The 7,280-nt window shown below is 39.7% G+C and overlaps 1 protein-coding gene and 1 non-coding gene across 3 annotated transcripts in view; one reads left to right on the top strand and one right to left on the bottom strand.

Moving 5' to 3' along the window:
• The window catches only part of LOC124384638 (eukaryotic translation initiation factor 4 gamma 3-like), a 1,295,064-nt gene that overhangs the window by 627,919 nt on the left and 659,865 nt on the right, over positions 1 to 7,280 (top strand). The window lies entirely within an intron of this gene.
• On the bottom strand, positions 1,210 to 1,282 carry trnav-uac. The gene has a single exon. It is a non-coding gene; the product is annotated as a tRNA-Val (tRNA).

Raw genomic sequence — 7,280 nt, 5'->3', positions numbered from 1 at the left:
CCAGCACCTCTGCACCACTGAGCCCCTGCCTGACCTCTTCCCAGAATCTTATACTACAGTCTTCTTCTTTAGTTTCCACCATCTTATTCTTCTTTAATTCCTCACTCTCCTTCTCTTATTCTTCACCTCCAAAACCATCCTACAGGCCACCATCCAATGCTGTCTAGCTACACTGTCCCCTGCCAACACCTTACAAAAATCTACCAACATCTGCCCCTCCATATTCCTCTCCTTAAAGAAACAAACAGAACAGAAAGCTGAGGGTACATTGGAACAAGTTTCCCAAAGCTGAAGAGTTGCAATCTGGAAACACCTCAATCGTTATTACCTCAATCGTTATTTCGGCTTATTCATGCTGTGCAGGTGCTTGTGTGGATTCATAGGGTAGTGGTCATCACATCTGCTTTACACACAGAAGGTCCTGGGTTCAACTCCCAATGGAACCATGCAGCTAGCAAACAGGAATGAGGTTTATGTATTTGTCACAAATTGTTACTCAATCCTGGAAATAAATAAACAAATTTGCATGTTACTGCATTGTGCTTGTAACAGCAATGGAGAAAAAGCATTCCAAAATTAGAAGAAAAAGGCCAAGGGCCTAGTAAATATAAAGTAATAATATCCTGCTAGCAGGAAATTAATATCAGAGGCTCAAGTGCATGGCTCCACTGGGGGCCGAATCCAAGACCTTCTGCAGGTAAAACAGACATGATGACCACTACACTTAGGAACCGGTAACTTGGAAGGTTGATGTTCAATGTGCATAAATAGGAACATTTCTCAAAATCTCAGTGGAACAATGTGAATTCAACTTAGAAAACTCACTCAAATGTCCCCATGTTTTGCCCAATAATAGTTTTAGCCAATCAAATGAGTTCCTTTTTCTAACTTTGCTCGGTGTTTCACTTCAGGAATCGCTTTGGGCGTGACTAACTACAGAAGCTTCTATGACACCACATCTGTCTTAACAGGTCTCCCTGTCTGTCCCCCTCTTACAATGTCATTCACACTTTCTTCCCATGAAGGACCACATCAAGCTCTCTCAGCATATCCAGTTTTTAATGAGTACAGGGAGGTTGCATCTCACCCATGTCCTTCTTCTTATGGAAGAACCATCTCAGGCAGGGACCCTCACCTGATGTTCATTGCATGCATGGGCCCTGTAACCGCAATGGACAAGAAGCATTTAGAATCAGAGACTCAAGGGCATGGCTCCACTGGGCCTCGAACCCAGGACCTTCTGCGTGTAAAGCAGACATGATGACCGCTACACCATGGAACCTGCTGCTAAGAAGGTTGATGTCCAATGTGCATAAATAGAAACATATCTCTCAAAATCTAACTGGAAAATATTAATTAAACTTAGAAAACTTACTGACTCAAATGTCACAATCATCTCCACTGTCGTGTTAAGCTCCAGGTTTTTATGACTGCACCATGTCTCTCAGGTCTTTCTTCACTGAAGCAGGGTCGTTAGCTGGAAACTGATTTTACAGCTTTTTAGAGTAGCTCCTCTTAGCCACTCTATGAGAATTAATGATGAGGATTAATCTTCCTCATATTAATGAATTATTTATGTACAACAGAATTAGAAAAGAATTTGAAATCCTGTCAACTGGGAACAGGAAGCTGAGGGTACATTTGGGAACAAGTTTCTCGAGGCTGTATAGTTGCAATCTGGAGAACATTTTGACTGAATCAATATTTTTGCTCATTCATGCTGTTTAGTTGACTGTAGCACACGGGACTCAGCTTTTGTCTCTCTCCCTAAAGTTTTATGGCCACTTTTGTGTGTGAAGCAGAGGTGATCACAACCATGCTATGGTTTAAAAGAAGAAGAAACACACTCTTACATAATATTTGTTTTACACATGATTCCACTGGGAGTCAAACCCAGAACCTCCTGCATGTAAAGCAAAAGTGATAAAGTGATCACTACATGGAACCTTTTTTTTTTTTTTATCTTTTTTTTTTTTTTGCATTAAGTGCATTAAGATGCTGGAGATCTATCACTGTGTGTGGTCTTCTGAGGAAGCAGCATTTTACTCAGTAATGTCAGCAGCAGTAATAAACTCATTTGCGTGGCTAAAACTATTATTTGGCAAAACCTGGGAACATTTGAGTCAGTGAGTTTTCTGAATAGTTTAATGAATATTTTTCCACTGAGATTTTGAGAGAGATGTTTATATTTATAACATTGGACATAATCCTTCTCAGCAACGGACTCCATAGTGTAGTGGTCATCACGTCTGCTTTACATGCAGAATGTTCTGGGTTCAAACCCCAGTAGAACCATGCACTTGAGTCTGATTCTACTTGTGGATTGCTTTTTGTCCAATGCTGTTACAAGCACAATGCAGAAAAAGGCCAACCTGTTATTTTTATTTGCAGAATTGTGTTAAAATTTGGAAGATGGAAGATTAAGGAGAAAAAGAGTCTCCAGGGACCATGATGATTTCTTGTCCATGATGATGAATGGCTAATAAGCTGATTTAGATTCCTACAGCTGTGCTCCTGGATCTATGTGCTGAATTGGGTCCAGTACTACAGAGGGAAACACACCAGAACCATGCCGTCACCGTCCAAATACAGGTCCTCACCACTCTGGGGTTAATGATTGTTTTTAGTGGGAAATGGCAGACAGGGAAATACTTTATATAAATATTATATATAATCAACTTTTTCACAAAGATCTTATTTAGATATAATATAATTCTATTAAAGATCATGCTATAGGTCTGGTATCTGCCCCTGAGTGTCATAATGCCTGTCATTTTGGATGTTATTATTAAGGTGGGTAGTCGATACATCAGGTTTCCTTCACTGTGGCACACTGACCTGCTTCAGCACATGATTCCTTTATCCTGACACATAGCAGTGTAGGGAACAGACTACAGGCAGCTGCAGGACGTGATGACTGGCTTCTTGGTGACTTTAACAACATGTAGATGTTGTAAACATTGTCCTTTTGTAGTCTATAATATGACAGGTGACAGAGGCTTCACCCCTCAGACGCTCCTCACCTCCTTAAATGCAGATGTGGAGCTCTGGATGTATCAGGTGGAAGATTTCTATACCACCCGGAAAATGTGTGTAAGATGATCAGGGTGTGTGGTGTTTTGCACAATGTGGCACTGAGGACCAGTTTCCCTCTCCCTCCTGACCTCCCTCCCCCTCAGCATTATGACCCCGAGCCACAGCCCCCTGCCCCACAAGAGGGATATAAACAAGATGGAAGAATCCATGAGGAGGTCATACGCCGTTTGAAAGGAAGACAAAAATCATGGGTTAACTTCATCTTTTAATAATTGTGCATTTTTACTTTTGTCACATTTTCCCAAAAGTTTATCATGTGGATTTTAATTATTTATCTTAAAAGCATCCTCCAGTTGAGAAACACTGATTTAGAATCAGGATTTAAATGATGTTGAACACTTTAATAAACGATTTTTATTGATTTTATTAATTATTATTGGACATGGAGAGGTTTAGCTTTCAGTTACTGTCCTTGATGTCCAGACTCACTTGCCTTTTTTTTCTCTCGTTTTTTTTTTTTTGTTTTTTTACTGGAATGGGTGAAAGTCGTCTGATCCAGTACGGCAGGAGAGCAGATGTAGAACTGTGAGACTTCAGTGAAGACCACACCGCATCGTGAAACCTCAAACCACCACCGTGAAGACTCGATGAGAATACCATTGAGTCTGTTCCGATTGTGTGACATTTGCGACAAAGGATAGGACGACAATTCCAATCACGATGTTTCGCTGGTTCAGTTGTCCATAGAACATAGCCACAGAAGGTGATGGTGTAGTACGTTACAAAGGTGCTTTGCATGACGAAGTCCGTGAAAAGAAAACTGTGAGTGCTCGGAGCACCCAGCGAGCGGGCAGGAACTCCAAACGATTGGGCAAGGGTAATAGCCCTACGCACATGATAGACACGGGTGATCAGCTGAAGTCCTGCAGGAAGATCATAGACAGAGTTCTGGATAGAATCTAGCCACATTCCATCTGGGGAGAACATGTCAGCGTGGTGCAGAATGTCGATCACCGGTCTGAACCGGTCCGCATCAGTTTCCCAAACGTATTCGTCCTTTTCTGGAGGAAACCTGAACCATTTACGGGGTAAATGATGGCACCGTTTACCTAAAGGACGGGTGGGCTGCTCCAGGCACCACAGGCAGTGCTTTTGAAGTACAAGGAAAAAACAAGCATCGCAGGGAGCTCTAAGGGTGACAAAGTTGAAGTGATATCCCTCAGCACATGCTTCCATGTAGGCACACGTGCGTTGATGCAGAAGCATACCTTGCAGAAGCCTCCTATGTTCACCAGCTGCCATGTTCCTGCACACAGCATAAAATACACACAACAACAACATGATTTATATAGGTGGTAGCTCAGTGGTTAAGGCATTGGGCTTTGGCTCAGAAGATCACAGGTTCAAATCCCACCACCACCAAGCTGCCACTGCTGGGCCCTTGAGCAAAAGCCCTAAAACCCTCCCCTGCTCAGTTGTAAGTTGCTCTGGATAAGGGCGTCTGCCAAATGCTCCAAATGATATACGATATAATCAAAGAATCAGAATTGAAGCGTAGAAAGAGTTTAGTGCTTTTAGTTATAAGGAAACGTTTGTTACAGTCATTTTTTCTCATTGACTAGGGCCATAATCCCTCCATCCAAATCCACATAGATGTTTTGATCCATATCTGTGGAGATGTTTTCTGTAGAAGACTCTTCACCTGTAATTTTATACACTGGGAGCTGTACGTATTGTCTAAACAATGACAAGGAATTCCACAACAGATAAAACATGCCACGGCTGCAAGGATTATTAAAATTGTAGTCCCAGTCTGACCCTATTCTACTCTATTTATTAGTATATTATGTTAATTATACTTGGAGTAAACAGGTTACATGAGTTTGATTAAAATATGGGATAAATAGGTTAAATTAAGCTACTTCATTGTATCTAATAGATTCTATACTAATTATTAGGTACATTTGATGGATCCATTTAAAAAGCTAAACTATAAAAGCTAAGATTAGCTAGCCGGCTAGTTACCCATGCTAATGTCGCTAAATAATTGACTTTGTACTTTTCGAGTCTTCTACTAAATAATCTACAATATTCTGCCATAATTATTTAGACGACTTACCAGGTACCTGTATGAAGAAATGTTCAATAGAAGAGAATTTGTAATGTTTTTTTAGTTGCTGCTAATCGCTGCTGCTTCTTGCTGCTGTTTGTTTGTTTGGTGGTTGTCAATTTTAGTGTCTCTTTACTTACAATTGGTGAATTCACAAATGAGAAACAAAAGCACACTCTGACTTATGTAGACGTGTCACACTGTGACATCACACCTAGATGCCCCGCCCTCACCAGTGACATCATCATGTCTTTCACTTTATTTCTCTCTCTCTCTCACACACACACACACACACACACACACACACACACACACACACACACACTCTGCGCATGTACAGATTACAGAGGGAAGATTACGCACAATCCGGAAGTTGACCCGAGTGACTATATGAATGTTGTAGAATCATAAATGACCAGATGAAGCTGACTGAGGTGAACCCCTGAAACTAACCCAGGAACAGAGTAGGAACATTCTGACCACCCATGGGCGTAAATCCTGAATCCCCCAAAAAAATATTTAAAAAAATCGCACTCTCTATTATATGTATTCTCTATTATATGAAAAATATATGTATGTATAACTAAAATAATTGTTTAAGTAAAATAAACACAACGCAAAACTGCATTTAGAAACAGTTGAGTTCCCCCCTCTCCTTCCTCACAGTGGTTTGACCCACTGCCTGCTTTCCCAGTTCATCTCACCTTCTCTACACACACGAGTCAGGTGTGTGTCTGCGGCTCAATAAATGTTCAACTCCATTAACTAGAGGATTTTATATACCTTAAATAAAGCGATTCTCTTTAATGTAGTTGATGCAGACTCATTCATAAATTAGTTGCGGCAAAAATGCTGATTTCGGATGTAATTTTCCATGAATCTGCTCTATTAGAGATTAAAATATCACTTATCTAGTGAACGTTAGCTTGTTTACAATAGCTTGTAGCATAGTGCACTGACACTAACACACCAAAGCCGTTTCACATGCAGTGTTTTATTTGGGACGACTTGGTATAATGTTAACATTAACACACAATTAGCATATTGTTTATCTGTGCATTTACTAAATGATCACTGTGCTACATCCCAACTGACCCACTGTATTTTTATAATCAGTTTCTATTCTGTTCTTAAATGTTTGAATTTGTAAATAAAATGTTAAACCCTTTTTTTAATTCCTTGTTTTTATTGTTGTGATTATTTTTTATTATGATAGTTTTACTTTATTTATGTAAAGAGCTTTGAATTACCATTGTAATTGACGCAGTCTCCATGCTACAATAATAATGATAGAAACAAAGTTTTTCATTGTGGGGACACCGTGTCTTTATACTGTAAGTACAATTTGACTGTATTATTTGTGTCCCCCTTCAAAAATTGCTCATGAGAAATTTTATATTTATTGTCCCCCCTACTGTTAAATGAAATTTACGCCCATGGCCGTACCCCTACATGCACTGTGTTTTCTTCATGTAAACAATGAGTCACGCCTCAAAAAAGGTTAAAAATCACTGCCTTATGGGTAATAACACACACACACACTCTTGTGACCTACACCGACTATTCAGTTGATTAAATCAGAACACTGATACACACATGAGCACACTGTATTAAACTGTGCTTTTCAGTGGACTACAGTGGACAAAATGAACAAAGCACTAAAGCTGCAAGAAAATACCTCAACTTCAGTTTCTGTCAAATTTCTTTTCTTTAAGGACATCAAACATCACTGACTTTACTAAAGTGGATTTCAAGAAAAAAATACCATCATTGAATGCTCTCTGTGATGAAGAGACATTAGACATGATTGAAATTCAAAATCTTTATTAATTTAATAGTGTTTATTGTGTCTCGCTGTAGTAAAAGTGTTCAGACTCTCTGTTTCTCTTGTCGTCTTCTTTTTTTTCTATTTCTCCTTTTCTTTTGAATGTTTTCTTGTCTCAGCTGAGCAACAATTTCCTCCCATCGCTCTCGGACTCTCATATAATGATCTGTTTTATTCTCTGAAGTCTTCTTTTCTTCCTCACAGAGATTCTGGGTATCCTGGAGCCCCCTGTTGGTCTGAAGCTGTAAGTTGTTCCTCTCCTCTATGTCAAGTTTAGTTTTCTCTTCATCCTCTTAATCACTGCTCTCA

This window comes from Silurus meridionalis, chromosome 4 (assembly GCF_014805685.1).
Source record: "Silurus meridionalis isolate SWU-2019-XX chromosome 4, ASM1480568v1, whole genome shotgun sequence".
In the NCBI taxonomy this organism is placed as follows: domain Eukaryota; kingdom Metazoa; phylum Chordata; class Actinopteri; order Siluriformes; family Siluridae; genus Silurus; species Silurus meridionalis.
The sequence above is the reverse complement of the archived record's forward strand: the minus strand, read 5'-3'. Positions and strand labels throughout refer to the sequence as shown.